Source organism: Serinus canaria, chromosome 7, assembly GCF_022539315.1.
Source record: "Serinus canaria isolate serCan28SL12 chromosome 7, serCan2020, whole genome shotgun sequence".
NCBI lineage: Eukaryota > Metazoa > Chordata > Aves > Passeriformes > Fringillidae > Serinus > Serinus canaria.
This window is the reverse complement of record NC_066321.1, coordinates 8,169,054-8,194,802: the sequence shown is the minus strand read 5'-3', so window position 1 is coordinate 8,194,802 and position 25,749 is coordinate 8,169,054.

Sequence of the window (25,749 nt, the reverse complement as noted above, 5' to 3'; positions counted from 1 at the left end):
ATCCAGCCTGTCAAGTTAACCCAAAATGTAATCCCCTGGTCTGGAAGTGCAAGAGTGTGGCTTGTATCATTCCATGCTTTTCCTTACTGGTGACTCTGGTATGTGTTTCTCTGCAGTTGTAAGCATCTCTGAGCATAGTACCACATTTCATTATCAGAAATGTAGTTTTAGAATGAAACCCAAAACATTTATCACAGAAAGTTCACATTAGAGCAGATCTATGTGTGCTGCCTAATGGTGGTGTGCTGCACTGGCCTGTTCAGGGCAGTTGAATTATGCTGAATCAATTCTTATCAGAATGAGATGAGAGTATCCACTCTATTCTTAGGTTTTATGATAATTTGTGTAGAGTCCCTCTAAATTAGAGAACAAACAGATAGCTGCTTAAGCAATCTGAATTTCTACCTGAGAGGCAAACACTATAAACCAGATCATCTGTACCTTTTTTCCTATTTCCCTGGCTTTTCCTGGGTTTTCCCTTTTCAAGGAAAGCTTAAATGGTGTGCATGACACTGTGGTGCAAAATGCTTCAGTTGCTGCTGAATCAAAGCTACATTTAGCTCTGGCTGAGGCTTATGAAAAACAGTGTTTACCTTGATCTTTATGCACTACTCACTCGCTGTGGCTGTGGCTGTTTTGCTTCCTGACAGATTTCGTGCTAGCCGTGTAAGAAATCTATGGCAAATGATTTGCAGGGCTTTCCTTCTAGGTCAGCAGTTTGCAAACACTCTTTCAAAAGTCAATTAAAATGTTCCATTTTCTCATTGGCATGAGGATAGTAAATGGAAGAATTTCAGGGCTTAATACGTCTCTCTCTCAGAAACACGTTAGCTTGCACAGCTGTGAGCAGAGGCACTTTATCAGAGATTAGTTTGTTCAGATTTCCTCCTGAAAATTGTTAACAAGGATTCGATTACTGTTGTGGGGGAGGAAGCTAGAAAATAAAGGCAATTGCTGGCTATTTGCTGAAGGAATCAGTTGAAGTAATAGTATCAGTTAAGGGGAGTTGGTGCTGCTTTGGAAGTTCCTATTTGCTTAATTTCAGTCTTTCCCAATGTAGCATCAGGTAAAAATAGAATTCCAATATGTCCTGCACTTCAAGTTGCTTGTGTCTTGTGCAATGTCTTACCTGTAGTGTCTGTAGGGGAGATCCAAAACAGGAGAGGGATGTCTATGCCTCTCTTCTGGCAGACAAATATTGCTCTGCTGACAGTTCCTCCTCTTGGAGGGGAAATGCTCCCTCTCTCCTGCCTGTGCCACAGTGGCTGTGGGACACATTTCAGCTTGCAGTCACCCTGTGTCCCTGGCAGTCTCTAGAGCTGAACTGCACATGTTTTCATCCACTCACAGCATTGCTGTCAGAGCCATGGCTTCACCCAACAGTAGTTTGGTTGCTCTGTGCAGCTCTGTGCAGTTTTATTGCTCTGTACAGCTAATTCAGGCTCAGTTAGTCACACTGCCCTTGGGCACACAAACTGTTTTTGCTGAAGAAAAGTTTTCATTGAATAGAAAAAAAGAAATAACTTCCTGCTTTTGTCTGCCCCTCACTGCAAAGTATGGGACTGCCTCCTGCTTACCCCAGCTCTTTTCATCCAGATATCAGTGATTTTCATACGGCCTTCCTCAGTCTTGGGATGTTTCACCTCAGGTTGATTATGTTCAGCCTTCCATGGGTATCCCCTGGATTGTTTTCTTCATCAGAGGAATAGTCAAGCTCATCACTTCTTGCTGCTCTGTCTGAACTTTATAATTAACTCTGCCCTAAGAGCTTGTGAGCCTGAGGAACTCTGCATTGACCAAAGTGGGTTTGTTCGATAACCTCAGTGCAAATTTTCTGAGTCTTTCCTGGTACCTACCCAACCTAGCTTATCTTTGCATTGAGCTCCCTCATCTATAATTAATACATGTCAGAGATGAATCTCTGCTATGAAATTTTCTTATGAGGATAAGTTCCTCCATGAAAATATTTATCAAGTTCTGCTCACCTTGACCATAGCAGTGAATTCCTTTGTTCAATAATTCACAGTCCTGTGAAGAACTCAAAAGTTCAAATAGCATTTTAATCACAGATTGGGTGGGATATGCCATAAGCTTTGTACTTTGAGTCTGTCTTCAGAAGAATTAAAGCATTTTTTCATGGATATGTTTTGATTTTAATTACTCGAAGAAGGTAAGTCAGTACTGCCTCAGAATTGCTTCTAAATATGTGAAATTTTAGTGCAGGGATATTAATAACCTGACTTTTCCCACTGTGCTTAGTCTCTGCAGCTTTCATTAACTTCAGAGAGACTTGCAGTCACCTGCACTTCCAACCATAATTTTTCAAGCTTTCTTGACTCATCAGTGACAGAGATGGGAGAATGAGTCATATTTTTTCATTAATGACTGGTGATTTTGAATATATCAAGGATTTAATTTCCAGAACTCTCACAAGAACCCTTTTCCTTTGCCTGTCTTCCTCCCAGCCTCCCACCTAAATAACATGGCCAAAGATCTTGTTTTGAAAAGTCAGGCTTCTTTATTTCCAGGTTTCAGATTAAAACCGAAAATGCAAAGTTCTGAAAAGCACCTGTCACTCACAAAGGTCCTGGCAATGACCCCTTTCATTTAATTTCATCTCCAGTGTTCCTCAGAATTCACTCTGCCAGTTCTGTGAAGCTGAATCTAGTGCTTTCATCCCGTCCTGCTAAATTGAGAAGAATATTTCTATTGATTCTGAAAGCAGGAGGATTAAGCTCCAGTGCCTGCTTTGCTCTGTTGTGCCAGGGAGTGCCTTATAACCAATTTACAGCATATGGAGCTGTGGTTTTCTGAGTGAAGTTCCAATATCTAACTGCTTACAACAAGGGTGACTTTCTGACACAGAGGGTTTTTATTTTTTTTATAAGTGATGCAGTCTTTATGGAAATTAAAATTAATATTTTTTTTTAATATCTGCTGCAGCTGCCTTGGAAAAACCACTCAGTTTAAGAGCATCTCTCTGACTCACCTGAGCTGGGTACAGCCGACAGGCACTTGCTTTTGGCACAGAGATAGAGACATAAGGTCATCTGGGTGATCCTCTTCAGTAGCCTGTGCTTGGAGAGCTTGTGCTTACAGTTTTCAATATTATTCCCATTGAAATAATATGATATTTGAAGACCTGCTCTCAAACCAATAGGATTAGGAGCAGTGCTTGCTGTTGTGTATTTTCTACTAGACTCAGACTGCTCACTGTGCTGTTTCTCAATTCTGAGTTTCTACAGGCCAAATAATTGAATGGGCAAGAAATTGGTCACTCTAATGGTTATTTTTTGAAGGCTGTGATAAAGGACCTTTTCTCAGTTTGATTATACTTAGCAGTATATATTTTATCCAAACAAAAATTCTACTACAATAATTCCTTGAGGCGAATGTGAAATCAGACTAAATCCACTTAAACACAAAAACATAAACAGTAACACAAAAATATGTTACTCTGTTTGCAAATATTTGGGAAAAAGAGACTACAAGCGTGAGTCAGCAGTTGTTATTCTCTGTCTTGGGCATGAATTGTCCATCCCTGGTAGAGAGGACTTGGAAGGTGCTGTTTCATCCTTGTGTGCTCTCCCTAGTGCCATAGGTGTAAAATCCTGGGGGGATGATGGACCAGGCCATGGCAGAGGGGTTTGGTGGGCAGAACACTGGGCTGGAGACCTGGGCCTACCAGGGAGCACTGGACAACATTTCATTGTAGCCAACAGGAACATTCCTCTGCTTCTTGGGAAAATGAGGCTATGTAAGGCATGCAGCCTTAAAAATGGAAATGTACAAGTCCCTCAGCTCAGCACTTGTTGGAATATTCTATGTCCTAGCAAGGGCTGTCAATTTTCCCTGGCTTGGCACGGGGCTGCTGCATCACCGTTTTCCTCAAACATGTGCCTTTGGAGGCTCCTTCCTCCCAGGTACATTCCTGGGCACATGATCCATGGAAACACAGAGGCTCCTCCTTGCTCCTGGGTGTGCCTTGGGCTGCCAGCCTGGTGAAGATCAGTGGAAATGAGAAGGCTGTGAGCACTGCTGGCTTTACACAGCATCCCACGTGCCAGGGTGTGCTGGTGCTGATGATGCAAAGACCTGGAGTGGGCTGCACCTGCAGGCTCATTGCACCTGCATCATGAGAAGATGTTACCCTTCTCAAGATGTGCTTGAGAAACAACTGATTAACACCTAAAGCCATGGGATAAAATGGCAGAGATTGGTGCTTTGCTGTGCTGTGCTGTAAACTCTCTTTGGAAAAAAATCTCAATTTTGAAATGTTTAGTTCTTCCTTTCTCTTTTTTACATTACATTACATGAGGAGGAGAAAATGGGAAAATGATCAGAAAAGTTGCCTGAATACTTTTTAATAATAATTTTAACATAAAAAGGGAAAAGTCATAATTTTCTTCAAGTAGTTCATCTCCATTCAGACAATACAGAGGTTATTGCAGAGCTCATGCCTTTGATTTCTTACTTTACTTTGGTTTGTGTACCAACCAATTCTTGTTAAATATTTATGGACAAGATTAAAGACTTTATAAAACTTAGCAGCTGGCAGCTGTCCTTGCCTAAAGGATAATGCAGAGTTTTCATTTTAATTGGATAACTGTGTAACTGAAATATGCAAACCCCAAGGGGAACATGAGAATTGAAATATGTAAAATATTATTTTAAAGAAAATGCTCTTTTACATTCTGTACTTTCTTTTTCTCTTAGTAGCTTTTATCTGAAGGTGAAATTGCAACTTCTTTTCTGTTTCTTCCTTTTAAAACTTTTATTTAAAATTGGTTGGTTTTGGGTTGTTTTTCCCACTGAAGTTAAACTTTTTTGATGGGGTTCCTTTAATTTGTTACAGGCCAGGCATGGATTAATATGCCTTGTATTCTTTCTTTTGAATTTTTTCTTCTTTCCCTACACTATTTCCCTTTTTTCTGTTCTTAATTAACTGCTCCTATTATGTTAGTGGGAATTTTCTGCATTCCACCCCTTGAAGATTGTCTATCAACACAGTCTTACAGGCCAAGGTCTGCCACATTAGCTGCCTGTGCATACACACTCTCCTTGTGTCTGTCAATATTTCACATACACCTTGCAGCCCAGCTAAAAGAAAGGGCAGCTGTAGCTGAGCAAAAACTGAGGAGCGTATTTCAACCCTTTTTCCCTCTGGACCCATTGCTTCTGCCTTCCTAAAACTGTTTTCTTCAGTGCCTTAAGCTGTCCTGTGGCTACTGAAGTCAATAAGGTAGTATTTGTCTCTGCATGAATGTCTGCATGGAGTGTGGCAATAAAACAGCAACAGTTTCTTTCTTTATCCATTCATTACTTGTCAAAGATTATGGAGAATGGCCTCACAACACCAGCAATCACTCTCTTAACACCCTCAGTGCTCATTGTCAGGGCCCATCCATTTCTAGAGGTCACATTCCTCTAGTAGTTCAGTTTCCAGCTCTTCCTTCTCTAATGATGGGGCTGTGTTTGCAGCAACCTGGAATTTTATTCCTAAAGCCTGGGTCCCAACAGAGCTGGCCCAACAGTTCAGCTTAGCTTTGCCACTGAGTTGTACTGGCTTTAAAATTACTGCTCATCACTTCATCCAGGACATTGTGACCTAAGCTAAACCAGACATCCACTGTCCCCCTCCAAGGTGTGGGGGAAGCCAGACACTTCCTTGCAGAGCTCAGCAGGTGGAGGAGAGAGCACACAGGACAGGGAAAGAAGGTAAAGAGTCTGTGGAGTGTCACCTGCATGATTTTACTCAGGACTGTAACTTGGATTTGCATTGCTTAAAATTAGGCAGGGCTGTGGAACTGAAGCATTTCTTAAAATGACTCACCAAAGTTGATAGCTCAAATCCTTATCAGAGAATAAACCCCCAAATTTGCTTTGTAAACAATAACTTTCCATGTCCCTATGAGCCCTGATTTTTTACTTCCAGTATTACTTCCCTTTTCCCTCTTGGCACTTTGAAGCATTGACAGTTTGGATTTGACACGTAAATGTGTTGTTAACATGACCTGCAGAAAGCAGAATTTTTGGGGTTGCATGAGAGCAGTTGTACCTTTGTGCATTTTTTATGTGTTTTCTCACCTTCCAGTAACAAGGAAAGGATAAAGAGTTTTTGAATTTTATTTAAGGATGTAATTATTTCCCAGGCTTTTTTCCTAAAATGACATGGTTGCCTTGCATTTGTTAAGAAATGAGTACTGATAAGAATATTATCGTGAAGAAACATCTAATTAAAATACCTTTTTTTATTTGTTCCTTCATCTCATTGTAACAAATAACAAGAATCAACAGATGATATTATGATTTATTTTAATAAGTTATATGAAAATTGTATAATATCTCCTCTAGTTCAATTTGTATTCTTTGAATAGATAGGGGACTCTTATTAGAAGGTGCAAACAAGTTTAGCTGATCTTTTTGAAATTAAAAAACGCTTTTAAATACTCTTATCCAGTGCTGTATTATTAGTGTATGTTTTTCCTCTTAAATGTTGGGCTAGCATCTGTAATGCCAAAATTCTTAGTTGGATCATCAAAGCTGTAAAGACAGCTCAGCCAGGGTTTGCATAGAAGAGATCAGAGTGGTCAGAGTGCACCAGGGAGCACTTCTCTCCTTTTTGTGCTTCTGGGAGGAACACTGACCTCAGGGTTTAGAGGCACACTGGGATTATTCCTTCCCTTCTGCAGAAGAGCTTTTAAACTTTTAAGAGTGATACGTAAGTCCCCTCTCTGTTATCCTGTCTGTGGGCCAGTAATTTCCACTTTCACCCATCTTTGTTTTAACTGTGAGTAAATTCCACTCTGTGTGGAGATTCAGGCACAGAATCTCCTGAGTTAACTCTTGTAAGGATTTCATATCAGCCATTTCAAATAGGGACTGTTGGCATATACATTACATGGACATTATCCATGCAGATTAGATGCATTAATTGTACATGTCTGGTACCCTTTATGTCTTGTACACTTTATATAAACCCTATGATGGCATTTCTAATATCTCATTTTATAAAAAAGACCTGTCATGTTATTTTCCTACTCTGCCACCCAAGTGTTGCTGAGATGCATCCTCACCCCAGTTTTCTTCTTTTCTAATGGAATTTCTGTGACTGAACAAATGTATTGAAAGAAAAAGAAGGTAGGTTATATCCCCAATTTCTTATTCTCATAATCACATTAGTGCTACAAGTAATGTCACCCAGCAAGAGTCTCTGCTAATTCACTTTCTATGACAGGTCTGAGAGGAAGATAAGGGAGTTATGTCTACTGAAGTGAGTTTTCTATTAACTCTTCTGCTTGGTGTTTTGGATATATATTTGGCAGTTTTACTGCTATCTCTTTTCATATGATAAAAAAATGTTTGTTGTATGTAGCTTCTGCAATCTCTTACATGCTGGAAATCTAATCTGGATATGACAAAGTGATGAGCAAAGGATATCAGAAGAAATATCTTAAAGCCCTTATGACATTCCATTCTGGTTTTGTTCTGTTTGTCAGAGTTCTTGGGTTCCTCCTCTGTGTAGGAATGCAGGAATAGAGGGCAGAAATCCTTTCTATTGCATTTTGGGAGACTCCCTCACTGGGGTGCATGGACTAGAGAAGTGTGCATCCCAAGAATATCTAAGCCATTAGACTTTGGATCATGCTTGTAACATCACCACCCCCAAGTCCCTCTTTTTTAAAATTTTTTAAACTCTTTTATTTTGGAAGTTTCAAACAGAAGAAAAAAAGTAAAACGTTGAAAAACACCGCTGAAAAGTTTAAAACATTGGTGATTTTTTTTTGCCCTCAGTTGTGTCTTGTTTAGTCTTCACAAATTCACCTAAAGAGGAGGAACTCTGCAAGATCAAGAAAAACAGAGAAATGTAAAATATTTGGTTTCTTGGCAATGCTATAAAACCCCATTGGCTCTGTATAAGCCTTACATGAATTAAAAAGGATATTTATAGTTTACTTGGTTGCTGCAAGCAAAATCTCTGTATTACTTTGACTCACATGAGTTACACAAAGGACTGTAATACACTGGTGAGCTGAAAACTGTAGTTAAGGGCTCTGTGGAGGAATCTGCTTTGCTTGTGGATGCTTGAGAAAGGTATATTGTAAAGGTCTCTGAGGTACAGAGTGGTAACTCACAATGAAAGGGATTTGTGGGTGCTTTGCAGCAAGAAGAGGTTTTACTGATTAACTGCAATTGCTCTTGACCCAGCCTCTCTCCAAGGCCTCTGCTTCAGTCCCTGAAGGACATCAGTTTTATCCTGAGGGACATCTTTGTTCCAGTCCTGTTCTCAAAACTCATGAACTCAGCAGCTTGTAGGACTTGGTGCCAGCTTGTCAAGATCTAACAATAGATCATCTTCTGCCCTGCCACTGCCTTCCAGCTACCATCTGTATCTGCACTTCCCATCTTGGCTGCACCCCACCTTTGCAAACTGGCCTGTAGTTTCAGAGCCACTGAACAATATTCAAACCAGGAAAGAATCCCTGATACACAGCTTTTCCCCCTGCTTTTACCAGCTCTTCCTCAAGGTGAGTACAGAAAGCTTTTCAGAGATGAGCTGTCTGCATGTGAATTGTCACCTCTGAGGACAGCTCTTTGCAGTTCAGCAGGGCTTGGGAATTCTGTGAGAAAACCAGATCCAGGGCTGTTGCAAACAGCTCTGGTTTTGAGCTGAGCAGTGGAATGTACTTTGAGAAATTCCAGCATATCCTGCATGGGTTACATGCAATAGGGAATGACAGCATCCCCTCACCCAGGGAATCAAGGAAGGAAGATGTGACCAAAGGACAAATAATGAAATATTAGGGGTATTTCTTATAAAGGAAAGGAAAGAAAGGTGTCAGTGGGAAACAATAACAACAACAAAAAAAAACAAGGCGGAGAGGTAAGAATTCCAGAGCTGGCAGATATATAACAAGGCCTCATAAGGAAATGCAGAATAGGGATACAAAAGTGGATCAATGATATTGAGAAGCTCCCACATCTTGGGGAGCCTGTTTATCTGCCATACAGCCTTCAGCCTACAAGAAAGCTCCCTACTGCTTAAAGGAGAGGCATTGGAGCTTGCATGACCCACAGCAAGATTTCAATGAAATTGATATTAGGTGGGTCAAAGGAAAGAAAAGAAGGCGGATTTTCTTTTGTCATTAAAATCCTTACAAATGTACTTAAGTTTTCTCTCAACTCTCAGCTTTTTTTTTTTTTTTTTTTTTTAATTTTTACATTTAGGATTTAATTATTAGGCAAATTCAGCATATTGCTTTTTTTCTGATCACTCAGATGAAAAAGCAGGACCTACTTTTTGACTTTCAAGCCTTCACACTGAATCTTCCTCAGGGCTCAAGGAAACTTGAAAAAGCGATTACTTTTCTATTCTCACCCTTCTTCCCCTACCCTGAAATTTCAGTAGGGTTTTGTCACTGTACATTCAGATTGAAAATGAAAAAAGCAATTAGAAGAAATACAGCATATTCCCTTGGGTCCTCACAACCTTATTTATCTGCAGCCTTTGGCCTTAATAGCAGAAGCCCAATATTTGCTTTCTTCCACAGCTTCCAAGGATGTTTATGCATAGTAGCACTGGCATGGGGAAACTTCTGAAATGAGGAGGGAACGATGACTAAAGACCCTCCTAAGGCATTGCCTTGAAAAGCAAGCTTAAGATGAAGTATCTACTTGCTCACAGTTGGAATAGCAACACTTAAACTGTATAGCATGAATTTAATCAAACTTTTTTTTTTTTTTTATGTCAGAATACATGGCTGTAGGACAGCTCAATTTTTGTAACTCCCAAGTAATGTTATATGAGTATCTCATATTTCTTAAGTGGGCAGTAGAAAGTATTCCAAGTGCTTTGAAGGTTGGAAGAAAGATACACTGTTAGTATGAAAGGCAATATCAGCAAAAATAAACACAAGCAAACAGAAGAATACATCCATTTTGGACTTTGCTCTACTGGACAGTTTTTTTTACATCAGGGAATTTTTTGTCCTGAAAGCTGAAGTAAAACAAAAGAGTAAGGAGCAGATTGATGATGAGGCATTCCTTCTATGGACAGTAAAAGGCAGAAGCAGAAAACCAGAACTTGGAGTTAGATATGTCTTTATCATGCCCCAAAGGGTCTATGGGGAAGAATGAGGGATTTGAAGAACACTGCTTTTATCTGTTATCTCTCACTTGCTGGGAGCAATATGCCCAGTTCATGAATATTTCCAATTGTATTTCTCAGGTGTGCAATCCAGTGGGAGTACAGAGACTGAGAATGTACTTCCCCTTTCCTCCCTATCCTTGTCTGATAGGATTAAGCAGAGGCTGGTGAGATTTTCTTTTCCCTCTTTTATATCTTCTGGAGAAGGCAAGGTCTGAGGAAAGCCACAAGGCACAGTTTAGCAGAGCTGTGGGGGCCTTATTCCTTATTTTATTCTTTTGCATCCACCTAGGATTAGACAGTTATCTGGCATGACCAAAGCAGGGCTCTGGCAGTCCAGATGGAAGTTGGCTTCTTGAAAGTAAACTCTCTAAATACTCCACTGGCCATTAGGTATCTTCTGCAAAGAAAGCAGCTTTCTGTAGAAGCAGCTTTGCCAGGTGCTTGTCTCCTAGTAGGATTCATCCCTCTCCTTAATACTTGCTGGTGGCAGACTGAAAATCTTGCCATAGAACAAGCAATTCACTGATAACTTTGAAGTCTACAAGGTGTAACTCATCTTTTTTCATCATCCATTCCAGATGAAGAAATTAGATTTTCTTCATAATGATGCCTTGCTTTCTAATTTCTCTGGCAGTCCAGACTCCCAATCAAGAGACCGACCAGTTCTATGTGGATGTGGAAGAGATTCCCTGCCCCAGAAACAGGAACAAAATAATTGTAAGGTGGAGAAAGCACCTTAAAATCTTAATCTGTGGGTTGGAATGCTAAAAGAGTTCTGAAAAGATCTGTCATGATTTGTTTATAAGAGAGCCTGGATGAATTTATACTTTGTGGCAGCTTGTCTGTAAACTGTCACCAGGTGATTTTTCTTGCACAATGTGTTTTTCCTAACCAGGGGTCCAAGGTGGTTTGGTACACCCTTGAAGATTTTGCTGCTGGATAGAATTGCTCTTGGCAGCTGCACTGGCTGTATAAAGTTGTTTGGGTAGGTCTGTGTGTGATGTGTGCTAAGGTGCTGAGGTACTTTGCAAATCTCCAGGGGGAGCACTGTTTGTGTGATTTTATGGGATTTCTCAGCAGACCACGTGTATAACCCTGGCAGCACTGTGGTTTGGGCACATGCCCTCACTCTCCTCTTCCTCCCCAGCTGGACTGCCTGCCTACAGGGCTTGGTCCCAGCCTGAAGGAGTTAGCAGGGTTGTTGAACTGACATTTATCCTCCCCCCAGGCAGTCAGGGAAGAGGCAGGGATGTGGTTATAGATTTTGTTTGCAGCTAGAGCACTGGCAGCTTGGCAGGAGATGAGGTTGGTATCAGGATCAGAGAGCTGTAAAGCACCTGTCAGGAGGAAGAGGTAGGAGAGGGATTATGACTGTGATGAAGTGAGGATTATAACACTGCCTGTTATTTGTGACTGTGCCTAATGACAGGATGCAGCTCTGTGAAGGCTAGAAAGAAAATATATAGCCAGGAATGTGTGCTGGGGTGTAGATCCTCACATTCCCTCTTCAAAATCATTGGCATGGGGGTGTCAGAAGATGTCATTTTAACCCAGCAGAGAGGCAAAGTTGCAGCTGGGTGATTCCCTTCCTCCTTGAGCATCATATTTTTTGTTTTGCTGCAACAAATAAACCAGCAGGCTGGAGCTAATGAGAGGCTACTGGAAAGCAGCATGTGAATAATGTAAATGTCTTACCATGATAAGATGATGTATTTTCATTAGGTTGGAGCAGCATTGACAGGGCAGCTGAAGGGCCCTTTGGCAATATGAAGGCTAATTACTTGCCATGAAGAAACGAAAACTTGTCAAGTGGGAGCTCTGTCATTGCTCAGTTCTGTAAATCAAGGCAATAAATCATGCTCAACAGAGTCCTTGTGCCATTTTAGGCTATCTGAAATGTGTGTGGGAGTGGAGAAACCAAACACTGAAACAAAGTGTCATCTCAAAAAGGAGCTGATTTTATACAGTTTATGAAAAATTGTAACCACACTTGGATTTTATGGGGAATTTTTGAGTAATGCACATGCACTGATTGAGGTGGAGAATGGTGAAGAGGGTGCATCTGTAGATTAATGTAAAGGGAAAATGGACATACAGTGAAAAAGGTTTATGGTTTTCCTAGGTGCTCAGGATAAGACCTTTAAACATGCTACTAGATTCTGGTTCCTCACTGTGTACCCTCCAGATTAGGGGTCAGGAGTGCTTCCAGAGGTACAAATAGCACCTCTGGACAAACTGTGGTGCCTCCGTTTCCTGGTTGCCTTCTTGGACCGGGGGATCACAGAATATCAGTGAGCTGAACACTGCTGTTCCAGCTCTGCTGCTGACCCTCCCCACCTGGGGTGACACTGCTGCTCTTGTGCTGCAGCCTTTGGTAAAATGAAGGAAAAACAAAAGCCCAATTTCTAAATTTACCTGAAAACTAAATATTAAGGCACTTAATAAAAATTAGTAGCTAAACCTTCTTTATTGTTGTTTTTATTGTAAAAGAGGTTATTAAACCAGGATACCTAAGTTAGCTTCACTACTGTCACAGAGCTGGATTAGATTCAGACTGGAAGAGGTTTCTGTTACTGCTCTGGGCTTGTTCCATGGTCTGATTTGCAATTGCAAATGTCCTCTGGGGAGAGCTGAAGAAGTTCTTTTTGATCCCTCTGAGGTGGTCAGCCTCTGCTGTGTCTGCCTGTTAGTTTCTAGTTGAAACAAACAATTTAGGAGTTCAAAGAGAAATGTTACTCTTGCTTGGTTTTGGCTTTTATTTTTATATTTGTTCTGAACAAATACTGTATTGGGTATTGTTTTCCCTGTCAGTGATCACAACAATTTAATTTCCTCACAAATTATGAGTGTAATTAGTATGTGGCACTCTTCTACTTCTGTGGTAATTAATTTGCTCAAAAATTTGTTACAGCTGGAGATGAGAGGATCTAGAATTAAAAGTATGTAAAAGCTGTAACTGTAAAAAATAGCTTAGATTCAAGAAAAGTTTCTTTCTGCTTTTCCATTGATTTTAAAATATTATAAATATTATCTCTTTCCCTCCTGCAAATGAAGTGACTGTGGAGATTCCCATTCTATTTTTTAAGGGGGGTGTGATAGCTGTCAAGTAAGATATTTGTGTAATTGTGTTGGGAAATGCCCACAGCTGTCCAATCCCCCACAATCCCATCCTCCTTGCTGGGTACAGGGGTGCAGAGAATAAGCTGGAGAAGAGAAATGCTGGTGACAGCAACAGACATGCAACTGGAAAGCAGGATCCTACGGAAAGGGGATCTGCATGTTGCAGAATAAACATCCAGAGGAGTTCCTACATAAGGAAATACCCAACATACTGATAATGACCTGAAGGTAACACCAGAAAAATCTAGATCAAGAGTATTAGCTGAAATTTCTGAGATAAGACTGTTGATCCCTTTTTGTTTCTGGGACAAAAGGCTGAAGTGTTGTAACTAAATGCAATTTTAGAAGAAATAAATTCTGCATTGAGGTTATTTTGCCAAGACTAGCAAAACATGGCCTGGGAGATGCATCCAGTTGGTCAGCTTTCAGTGCTTGGAATAACAAAGTTTCTGCTGCTGAGAGAAAAGCATAAAGGTGTTTTTGTGACTAGCACTACAGAACTGCCACAAGAAGTATTAGGTCTAATTTAGCCCTTCTGTAAAACCAGGAAGAATGACAAACGTTTTTGTGGAGATGTGTTTAGTCTGTTGTGATACAACTGTAGTTGTGGAACAGGGGAAAAAAATCCTTGTGAAATTCCCTTATCTTTACTGGGTAGCTCATTAAAATCTCATTAATGGAATAGTTCAAGTTTTGTCAAGTTCCTTGAGGCAATTCTTTTTATGGCGATAGCAATTTTTTTGCTAGCAACTGAAAGGTGAATTACCCTTGGGTAAAGCATGGAAATACCCTAAGATCTTTTCACAGTAAAAAGACTGTATAAGTGGTGAGGTTTCATTCTTCTCTTCTACTTTTCTTAAAATTCAGTTGTGGGTAAGGCATTTTAAAAGCATTGGCATATATCATATTACACAGAGTCCATCAGCAGTTCTATGATAAACTTCCATTTTTAGGTTGGGTTGTATGAAATCTCATTTTAGGCTGATAGTCAGCAGTAAAATAAGTTGGAAACCATGCTGCAGAAGAGCTGTGGCATATTTATCTCATATTTCAAAATCACTTCTCAGAAATTGAAGTGCTGTATTTAGGTCATCAGTACGGTCTGAGTGTAAGCCTTTTGTAACCAAAAATGATAGTTCCCAGCATAGGGAACAAAAGCCTGATGGGGTGAGGCTAGAAAAAGAGGATCCCATTGGATCCCATTGCAGGATACCATTTTCAGAGGGATTTAAGTTCCTGACTCAGCTGTAAGCAATGGGAGGCATCCATGTAAATACCTGTGTTGAGTTGCAGGTATGGCAAAGCTTGTGCTTATATGGATATCCTTGTAGATACCCAGTGCCTGCAGGAGGTTCAGGAATGCTGTGTTAAACACAGTGAAAGGGGACCAGCTTCAAGTGCTGCCTGAACCTAGATGGACACAGAATTTGGGTGTCAAGGAAGAAGAGAGGACAGGAGCCCTGTGACCTCATGCACCAGCTGTACCCACCAGGAAATGTGGCTCAGCAGATGTCCCTTTGCAGGCAGAGGAATGTTTGATGTGTTCTCCTCTTGCCAGGAGAGCACTCAACCACTGCATTTCAGAGGAATCCTCCCTCAGCCTCCACCAGCCATGCTGGTGTTCAGTGAGAAGCTGGCAGTGCTGAGGTGGTGATGAAGAGCAGCCCTCTCCAGCAGTGGTGAGCTCTCTAACCCTGAGGTGGGAGGTGAAGAAATGAGATTTCTGGGTCTGACAAAATGCCCTGATCCAGCCTTTGAAAATCCCAGCCTGGCATATACTTTTGCTCACTCAGGCTTTCACCTTTCATCTGGGACCACAAATACTGCTGGAGATGGAAGACCTTGACATGTGGGCAAAGCTGTTCACTAGGAAACTTCAGGACCTCCAATTTGTTTCACAGGGGCCATCATGCTGCTATAAAACAGTGATAAAGTAAAACCTGGATTGATTATCTAAAGAAGAAAGATCTATTATCTCTGAGATGTTATTAATCCCAGCTCATCCAGCCTAAATATATGTCAAACTGATTAATATTATGAGCTGTAGCTGCTGTAGAGGCATTCTGTACCCCTCTCAAGCTTTCCATTTATAAGCAGGCTAAATTTGCCTCCACAGAGTGCAGCTTGAAGGCAGGTGATTTTCCAGTGCTAACAACAATTTTGTACCTGGTTTGCATGCACAACACTGTACACAGCCCAGCCAATCAATGCTGATTACTGAGAAGCAGGGAGAGAGAAATCCACTGATAACATTTGAAACCACTTTCAGAAAAAATCCTCAGGAATTCTTAACAAAATTTGCCTACAAGATGTTATTTTCTCCTGTGCAGGCTATGTATTAGCTAAATTTTTTATGTTGAGTTTTTGGTAGTCTCTGGTGTACAGGCATCCATCCACACACACACTATTCCCTCTAGCACACATCCTGGGAAGTTTGGGAGATCCAGTGGATGTAAGTGCAAATGCAGCAAGGACAATGAGATATGAGCTGATTTTTCCATTGGAGGCTTTATTGATCCATCTGCAGTGAGAAGGTTTTAGAAGTCAATAACCCTTTTTAAAAAAATTTCATTCATTTTTTTATATCTAGGAAATAGTTTTGATCAAACAGTTGAGGATGTAAAGTAGAGCAAGCTTTAGAGAATGTCTGGAAGGGAACTTAAGATATGGATCTTTCATTCTTTTGAGCAAGGTAGATTTGGGGAACAGAAATCAGTTTTTCTGGGTTTTTTCCTCATAGGTGGTTCTAAAGTCCTTCAATCCTTTGTGCCTTGTATCAAGAGAAGTTGGGATTTTTTCTTCCCCATTCTTGGAGTGTCATTGAGTGGAAGGGCTTACTTAAGGAATATGAATGTATATTTATCAATAATTTCCATAACACTTTTATTTACTGCTTGGAGTGTGGACTGATAAAAAGATGATTTGTCTTTGTGGTAAAAAAGTAAATAAAAGGGCACAAATCCTTATATTCTGCTCTTTGCAATTCAGGTTACACCTGTATCTTGGGGCCCCTCTGACTCTGCTCTGCCATATTAATGATTATTTTTACGCATTCTAGTAGGAGGTCCCAAGGAGCTCTATAGAAATGTAAAGAAATGGTTCTTGGGTATCTCGCTGTCTAAACCTGGCTGTGAGCCTTAACTTCCCACACTAAAAATATATATTTTGTTTATGTTAGGTCCAGAGCTGCAATCCAGAAAAAATGAGAAAAAGGCTTATAGATGACACATGACAGATTTCATTTTGTGACAGATTTCATTTTGTTCCCTGTGATCTCCAAGAGATTAGAACCAAAAGCCATGTAATTTGTCTCATTTTAGGTGAAACCTCAGTCTCCAAAAAGATCCTGGGCTGCTGAATAATTGGATCTTACACACTTGCAAATATGGGTTTTGGGTAGTCTGAGATTTTAGAATTTTATTTAATATCATCATCTTGGAACAGAAGGTTTGTAATTTTAAAGATCAAAATTTTGTGACAGAGAAACTAGATCTGTGAAATGCCAAGCACTGCCTTGACCCTAAATTCTTTGATTCACTGTGGGATTCATAATGCTTCTGGTTCCTTGGGAGCAATATTTTAAATGTTTCCAAGTTGAATGAGCTCCAGAGTTGAAAAGTCTGACCCAGGTTTCCAGTAGAAAAGCTTTATAAAATTTGCAAATCTAAGCTTTCACCATGAAACATAATTTTTTTAGAGCTAATTGTCCTTTTTCAACAGAAGTCTGTGTCATCATAAGGCTTTGACTGCTTGTAGTCATAACACTGTGAAAGGTGACTGAAGTAGTGTGGGAAATTACTTCTTTTAGAAAGGAATAGCATTTAAACTGAGCAGAAACCGTTCCAGCTGCATGAAAGAGTGCTCAGAATCTCTGAAAAGAAAGCCATTTGGGTTTAGGTTCTTCATTATCTTTCTGGCTGCAGCATTAGAAAAATGACCAATGATTTCTAAAACACTGAGATTTTTATTCTGTTGTGGTCAATTATATTTCTGAGTCTTTCTTTTTTTTCCTTCCTTCTTTAATATTCAGAGGCATTTATCTCTGACTCATGTCCAAATCCCTCATTATTTCATTGCCTGGCTTACTTCCAGAACAGCATGGACTCACAAAACTTTGTGCTTCATGATGATACAGGGTAACTATTAAATTCTAGTGCCTAGTAAAATAGCAGCTCAGTGACAAAACTGAAATTTATTAAATTGCTTTTTGGTTTTAGTCTTCTACAATGGCTCCCATGTTTGGAATACAGTATAAATATTTTTAATATAAACAATGGTACTATTTTTTAAAATGTATTGAAATTTTTATTATACAGAGAAAGGTCTGAAATCCTCATTGTCTGTCTCTTCTTTACATTCCTTACTCCAAATAAAGGTGAATGACTCCTAGGAGTCTGTCACTTGACCATGGAAATATTCTGTTGTCTTAGGTATAATCAGATGCTGCCTTCTGAAAATTCCTTTGCAAAGTGTGCAGAATGCTGCATGGGGAGAACTGAATTGCAAAAAAAAAAAAAAAAAAAAAAAAAAGTTCTGCTGGCATTCTAGGCAATACTAAAATGCCATAAAACAGTTTGGGGAGGTTACTGTACCTTGGAAAGCCTCTCCTTATCCTAATTAAGCTGCATTCCCTCCAGGAGCTGGCACCAAGGTGTTTAATGAGTCCTTAATTCTCCTGCGCTGAGCAGCCTCTGCTGTGCTGCTGCACGACCTCCAAATCCAGATAACTCTCTGAAAAGCTAAAGGGAATTACATGTATGGAAGATAATGCATTAGAGACACCAGAAATTACAGTTCTGTTCCTCTTCAGGTTGTCTGAAATAAATGTGAGACCTTGCCATTGTTACCCTGCAGTACCAGAGGCAATGCTGTATCCCTGCCTGCTCTGGATTCTGCCACTGGTGAAGTACAGGGATAAGTAATTATACTAATTGAGAGGGGAGCAAGGTGCTCACCAACTCTGCACCTGAGAGAGCCAAGTTTAATGCTCCTAGCAGAAGGGTGACCTTTTTAGTCTGCTTCAAGACACACTATGCAAAGATATTTAAATTTGTGGTCTTGGATGACCAAAATAAGCAGAAATTTCAGAAACTAGTTACTGATGGGAGAGGATGGAAAATGTAATAGTAAACTGAAATAATTTATTTCCTGATACATATATGCAGACTAACAGGCACTCTGGCATTACAATTAGTAATGCTGAGGAAGTCTCTGACTTTTTCCAGTGGTGTTCTTCCTTTCATAATTGTCAGCTCAGGTGGGGCACTGATACATAGTGATGATAATGACATTAACTTGTACTTGAAAGAAGTTAAAAATGGCACTGCTAATAATGCCTGAACTGCTGCAGCATCTCTGCAAATTGCAAGAATGGTTCAGCAGCATTGGAAGAAGATGTAAATTGAATGAGGTCCCATACATCTTAATATCAAAGGCATATAATATTTGTCTATTTTACTGATTGCTAAATGTAAAACCTTGGAGTTGGAAGAAAAAGTGCCCTTGGAGAGGGCTATAACAAAACAACTTAATCACTGAATCTGGCCCTGTAAACAGAGGGAAATTTCACTGAATTTCTACAAAAGCAACATAGGCCAATGAAAAATTATCAGTGCTAAACAGAGCAGTACTCTGGTTATGGATGGAGAAGAATTGGAAAATATTGGTTTATAGACAGGGCAATCAGTAAATTTAATAAGTCACTCCTGTAGTTAGTCAAAGTAATTAACACAAGGGCATATAGGGCAACTTGAGCCAGCAGACTCTGGCACTGGAATAACTGACTGTAAGAGAGCCATTAGCTCATGATTAAGTAGTTTATCACCAGAAGTCAGCTTATGTAGTCATAAGTACTAATTTATAACTATTTCTGACTGGTGCTGGGGTTACTCAGGGCATTGCACTGCCTGGGGAAATGGAATACACTCTGTTTCATATGGGAATGTTTTCTGCTTTGCTTGCTTCAAGCCAACAGGAAGTTTTCACAGGGGTGTGCTGCTAGCAAAAAGGAAAAGTTGTCTTCTGGTGATCAGGGTAGGAGGGCAGCAAACTTCACAGGCAGCATTTCATTTGTAGGTTTGTGTTTTTAGAGCTGATGTCAAGAGGACAAGACAGAAGGCATGAATTTGTTTCCAGGCTGGTGTCTGGAAAAAGGCTCTGCATAGTCTGAGAAAGAAAAGTTGCTTGGATGAGCATGTTTTACCACTAGAGATACAGCTGGTGTATGACTGGGATATAGCAAGCATGGTGTCTCCAGAGGTGATGACATCAAAACCCTTTGAAATGGGTTAGAGAAGTCTGAATGCAGTCTTTGAATGTAGGGAACCTGTACTGAACTTCAGGAGTTTGACTGAACTGAACTGGAGTTGAGTAAGATCATACAGTATTTGCCAGATGAGTTTGTGAAGAAAAGAACACAACTAGGGTATATCAGCAGAATCCCTCTTTGTTAAACTTCAGTCTAACCTGTCATCCATTCTGCAAAGATGAAAAAAACATTCTTTGATAAAATGAAGTTCACAGTGCCAACTTGCTCCTGGAAGGTGGAAAATTTGGGAGCAAGAGAACATGTTGCTGACTATTAATAACGCATCCTTGTCCCAATTTCCTTTCATGTCTTCTGAAAATGCCCACCTGTAACTTGAAAGGCTGTAAATTCCACTGCAAGAGCAACCTTTCCTTTAGTTTTAAATGAAAGTAAACTGCATTACCCAGAATTTCCCAGACTGATGGTATTATTGTTACACTACTTTATATTGTTATGGGGAAGGATAGAGATTCCTGAGAGCAGAGCTCATCCACAGCAACCACCTGAGAATTTGTCCCACTTCTTGTTCCTGTTCAGTATAATATCTGTGAATTGTAATTTCCTCTGAATTTTAATGCTCAGATATCTCTGCTCAACCAATATGAGTCATGTCAAGTGACTCAGTTGTACACTGCAGCTGGGTGTGGATCATGGGAAGAATTGGGTGGATCTACTTAGAAATGGCCAGTCAGTTAGAAAGACTTGAAAGAGAATGAGAAATGGGAAGAAGTGAAGGCAGCAGGTAGATCAAGATGAAATTGTAGAACAAGTGGATGGAGAAAGCTAAAAATATGAATAGAAGGTGGCAAGAAACATCTTGACTTTCCTAAGTATTTGGCAGTGGCAGTTTTAATAAAAGAAAACTACATGAGAGACCACATGGGGGCAGGGCTAAATCAAAGATCAATATCTCTGTGAATATTCCCAGTATTTATGTTAAAATGGTAATTTCACTGAATGGGCCTCACTGCTACTGATTCTTGGTGCAAATAAGGGGTAAGTAAAACCTTATGTAAACATAGAAGGATCACTGATGACATCTAAAATATCTGGCCTTAATAATGAGCTTTATTTGATTAGAGTTCCTCTCTGAAAGTCCTACAGGATTTTTCAATGTTCCATGTGCCCTATTAACCAGTCTCTGTCCAGTGTAGGAAACACAGCTGGTATTTGTTGCCTAGTGTTGGCTGGCCATAAAAATGGCTGATAGATATCATCAAATTATCTTTCCATAGCCCAGTGGAAGTTCATGGCATACATGTCACCAAAAATTTTACTCTGATACGGTGTGAGAGAATTAAGGAAATATCTAAATTGATAGCACATATATTAGGAATCACAGATTTGTGAAGTCCTAGAAATTGAGTCCTCAGTACTGAAATAAGAGATATTTTCTCTCTTGGGAATTTTGCTCTCTGTGATGTTTAAAGAGAAGTTACAGTCATTCAAACTTGCCGGAAGCAAGGATTAATTCCCCAGATTTCTTGTTAGAAGCACAGTGCATGTTATCCCTTAATGAAAAGAATTCGCAACATGAAACAGATAATTCTGCAGGTTTTCCATAACACCACATGCACACTAGATCCAGCCTCCTGAGGCTGTTGGGATTTTAAGGGATTTAAAATTTTGTCTAAGCAGTGATTTTCATGTCATAAGTCCTTTCTTGAGTTGCTGTGTCTATAGGTTTTTTTGGTGCTTAATGTGCATCAACCTTTAATAACGAGGGATCTGTGTATTATGAGTCTATGACAATTTAAAAAGTCCCTGCTGAAAAGTCATGGTTTAATTCATCAGTGTGTGGGTAATTCCTGATTGTGTCACTCCTCCTGAGGAGTTGCAAGTGATAACTCCCTCTTGTAGATCGAGCACGTGCACAGCAAACAGTGCAGCTGCCTCAGCCAGCTTCATATATTGTATTGTTTAATTGACAATTCTAATCACAGAACTATTACACTTTAATAATCAGGAATCAGTGGGTCATTAATTTGAGATTGCTATAATCATAGGATGCACAAGTGTAGACTTTTGCTGGTGAGGTTGAAAAATTAATTTAATTTCCTAAAGACAAATGTGTCATAAGTAGGTATTGAACAAATAGTAATTAAGGGGAAATGTGTTTCTTTGCTTTCAATCATATTTATTTACTTTTCAGACAAACATAGTTCTCACAGTTCTCAGGTGTGTCATGCTACCTGAGGACTTCTCTATTTCTAAATAATATTATGAATTTCAGAAAATTTCTGTGGTTATTTCATCCCAGCATGGCTTTCTCTGGGTCTTGTCCCAGCTCTAGCAAGAAAAAAAAAGGGAAGCAAAACAATCAGCACTTTCTTGAAAATAGAACAAGGTTGTCTGCTGGACCCAGACAGTCAGTTTTGCATTGCCAAAAGCACCTAGGTTACAGAAACTCAGCCCTTGTCCTTTTCTTATACAGGGATTCAATATTCCTTCTGGGTGCAAAAAAACTTTTCCATCACTAGAGCTGCATCCAAGTCCCTATGGATATCTAATACTTGTCCTTACAAGTATAATGCTCTCTTCTCTGCAGGGATTTAGCACACAGCAGCTGCTTCATAGCTGGCTCTCTGTGTTACATCCCTTGGGAGAGCAAGCAGGAATTCGGAGATACTTTGCTTTATTTCTGAAACTTTTTGTAATTTAAATCTCTTGCTTGGGTTCTTGCAGCAGATCCTTATTTCAGGGGGCAAGCAAAGCTTGGCCTTACCATGCCCTGACTGTGTGCATGAGGGAGCTGCAGGATCACTGGTTTTACTGGCTGGCTTTGCAGTGCTCCAGGATTAGGTTTCAGAGCAGCCACCTCTCAGCTTCCCACTCCCTCCTTCTTATTAGTTTGTTCAAGTGGAGCTTGTGCCCTTTGCTGTGACAACCAAGGAAGGGAGATTCTACAGGAGTTTGGTGTGGGAGTGTTCAGAGTTCTCACTGGCTGGAGGTCTCTGATGGTGGGAATGTTTTGTTTCTCCCTAGGAAGGTATTGCAATGTTCAGGAGGCCTTGTAGACAGAGGATGTCACAATTTATGGAAGCAGTCTGAGGCACACAAAGTGGCTATGATCAAACCCATCTGCAATAGATATTTAATTCCTCCTGTGGAAAACCCAGTGCATGGCTGGGTAGACAGGTATGTCTGCACCTCTTGAGTCCTTAGGGGTTGCTTTAATGTTCTGTGGTTTTTTTCCAAAGAAATAACACACTTCTGTAAGCCAGTTAAACATCTCTATGGATGTGTCCATTATTATTGCATCTCACTGCAATTCCTACTTCTAATTTAACCAGAAAAACAGAATAAAAATATGCACAAGTTAAGTCACTCTCATTTGTTGTTCAGTCTCAATCCTCAGAGCAGGAAACTTTCCATCCACCTTGTAAAAATGAGGCTTAGTGGCAGCCGTGGAGATCTAATTCTCCCTGCAGGGTGCTGGCAATGTACTCCAAAGTTATGGTTTTCACTAATTGCATGCTGCACTGACCATGGAAACCTTTCACTATCCCATGGCAGAGCAGTAGGATTCCTATGGCTTTTCTATTTAATTGAAAGTGAATAGAAGGGACTGTTACCATTGTCTTTTGAGACACAGTGAGGCTTCCACAAATTGCAGAATTTTAGACAAATGGTTAACACTTTGTTTTACTGTTAACTATCCCTTACTTTCATTTGGAAAAAAAATGAACCCTTGACATAAAATCAAGCATTTTCAGTAGGCAAGATTCTCTGGAGGTGTGTCATGCTGCCACTTCTAAATTAAGTGGAAAATGGGTTTGCTTTGCTGTGGCTCAAAATGAAAGCTCAGGAACAAGGGAAAACCCAACCCACTAAATAAAACAATGAGTAAGTTCCTGGCAGTTATATGGCTTTTTTTTTCTTCAGCTTTTTAATACAAATTTTTGAATAACACTTTTACAATCATCTACGAGTGATTGTCTTAATGGGCATAGTGCAACACTTAGGTTCTAAGTATGTCTTCACCTTCATCAGTTAGTGCTTAATCTTCATGCTACTGAATTAGCTTGGAGAAAAATAGGATGAAACTCTAATATGTAAAATAGTCTTGATTAGACAAGAGAAATCAAGTCTTCTGTTCAACATTATACTGCATACCTGTGTATTGTACTGCACTGTGTAATGTTACAAATGTGTCTTTGAGCAGTGTAAAGGGCAGAACAGACTGGAACAGATGGAGCAGAGCAGGTTTTTTAGAGGGAAGGTGCTTTATCTGTCCCTCTGTCTTTGGCACTGAAACTCGGGCTGCCCTGCATCTCTTTGTGACAGTGCATGGCTCCTGAATGGACATTTTTGAGTATGGAGAAAGTAAAATAAGGTACATGGAGGTGGCTCTAATTTACAAGCTTTTACATTACAAGCTGGAGCTGAAAATGATGTTTATTTTCCATCTGTACTGGACCAAAAAGAGCTTTGCTAGAGAAGCCATTCAGTGATAGCAACAAGAAGGCAAAAATGAATTCTACTGAAAAGAATCTGAGTAAGAAAGATGAGGGGGCTCCATTAAATGACAAGAGGAGCAAGAGATTGATAAGTGAGGAGAGATCAGTTCTTTTGTCAGCAGAGAAATGATGGTATTTGTTACATTTTTGTGAATATTTGAAATTTTTTCAGGTGAAATTAGGGACATTTTTTTTGCTTGTTTTTCCTTCACAGCTTTGGTCTGAATACCTATTTATAGTCCCAGCTGTGGGAGCTGCATACAGTGCTGGTGTATGGCTTTGACTGGGATTACTTTGAAGACTTTTAGGTTTCTGCTTCTTTCATATTTGTCCCTCAAAATCAAAGGAGTTAAATACTTTGCCCATGTGACCCTGTGAGTTTGTTGTCAACTGGGTCTTTTTGAAACAAGTTCTGCCATTTTCAAGGACAAGTGGAGTAATTTAAATGAAGGAATATTTGAAAAACCTTGAAGGGAATTACTTCTGCATGTGAGAGTTGTTTTCAGAAGCATTAGGATGAGTTAATTCTGACAAGAATGCCAGGGCTTTAATCTGCTAGTCTGTATGCTCGAGGCAGCCAGTAATCAAATGCCCAAGTACCGCATGTACCGACATTTACAAATCACAAACAGATTTATACATTGGGATTCCACAACTCTGTCACAGGAAGATCAGACTCTGCTGTTTAAAACAGATGATAGAAGAAGAATTCAAGATTCACACTTATGAGAATACAAGCATCTGTCTGGTGTTTGTTATATGGGACAGAAAGTGAGAGGAATGCATTTTAAATATCTGAAGTAGCCTTTTGAGTAAGATGCTAACTAAATGGTTACCCAGAAGATTTATTTTGGGTAAGCAACTTTGCCTCTCTGTTTTCCTCCTCTCAAGGAATGATTATTCTTTCTACTATTCTCATTGGTCTTGCCCGTTTAGGCTGTGTAAGAATTAGAACTGCATCAAAATATTTTTCTTTTGAGGTGTTTGATTTCTTAAAAAGTGTCTCCTACTGCCCCTCATAACATCCCTGATTTGTTAAAAGTGAAAATATCTGGAAATGCAAGCACTTCCTAAAACTAAAAGTTTGGGTAATTTTGTTCAGGGCAGAAGGTTTCTGAAGTTGGCTGATGTCACCTAGAGCAGTCATGACACTCTGAGCTAAGGTATTTACCTGTGGGAAGTGGGAGAATGGCTCAGCAGGGAGTTAATCCTGGACTTCTTACAGCCCAGGCAATTGTCCTCACAGTGGATTCTCAAGGAGTCTGGGATTTCTCTTTTCTATTTTAGTATATCTGTGATGCATATGAATATTCAAGAGCTCTGTGGCTCTTGTCTAGTGCACTTGGGAAGCACAGTCACAGCTCTCAAAGTATGGTGCTGATTCCTCCTTTCTCTATTTTTAAATTTTTTTGCAATACCAGTGTAAATTTAGCTAAGAATTTATTCTCCTCTGAAATAGCAAACAGAGTATAAAATAATATAATCCTAAAAAAAATGGATAATGTTTTAAAGTGGTTTAGTGTTGAGCAGTGTGCGGTGTAAATGTGGTAGCACAACCTGAGAGCTTTCAGTCTTGACTTTGCTTCCTGACCTTGGACCTGCCTTGTCCCTCTGGACTTCCCCACTGGCTGTGGGACTGAGGCAGACCCTGAGCAGTGCCTCTGGGCCAGATCCTGACCCACACTTGTGTCTCAGTGTCCCTCCTTCTGCTC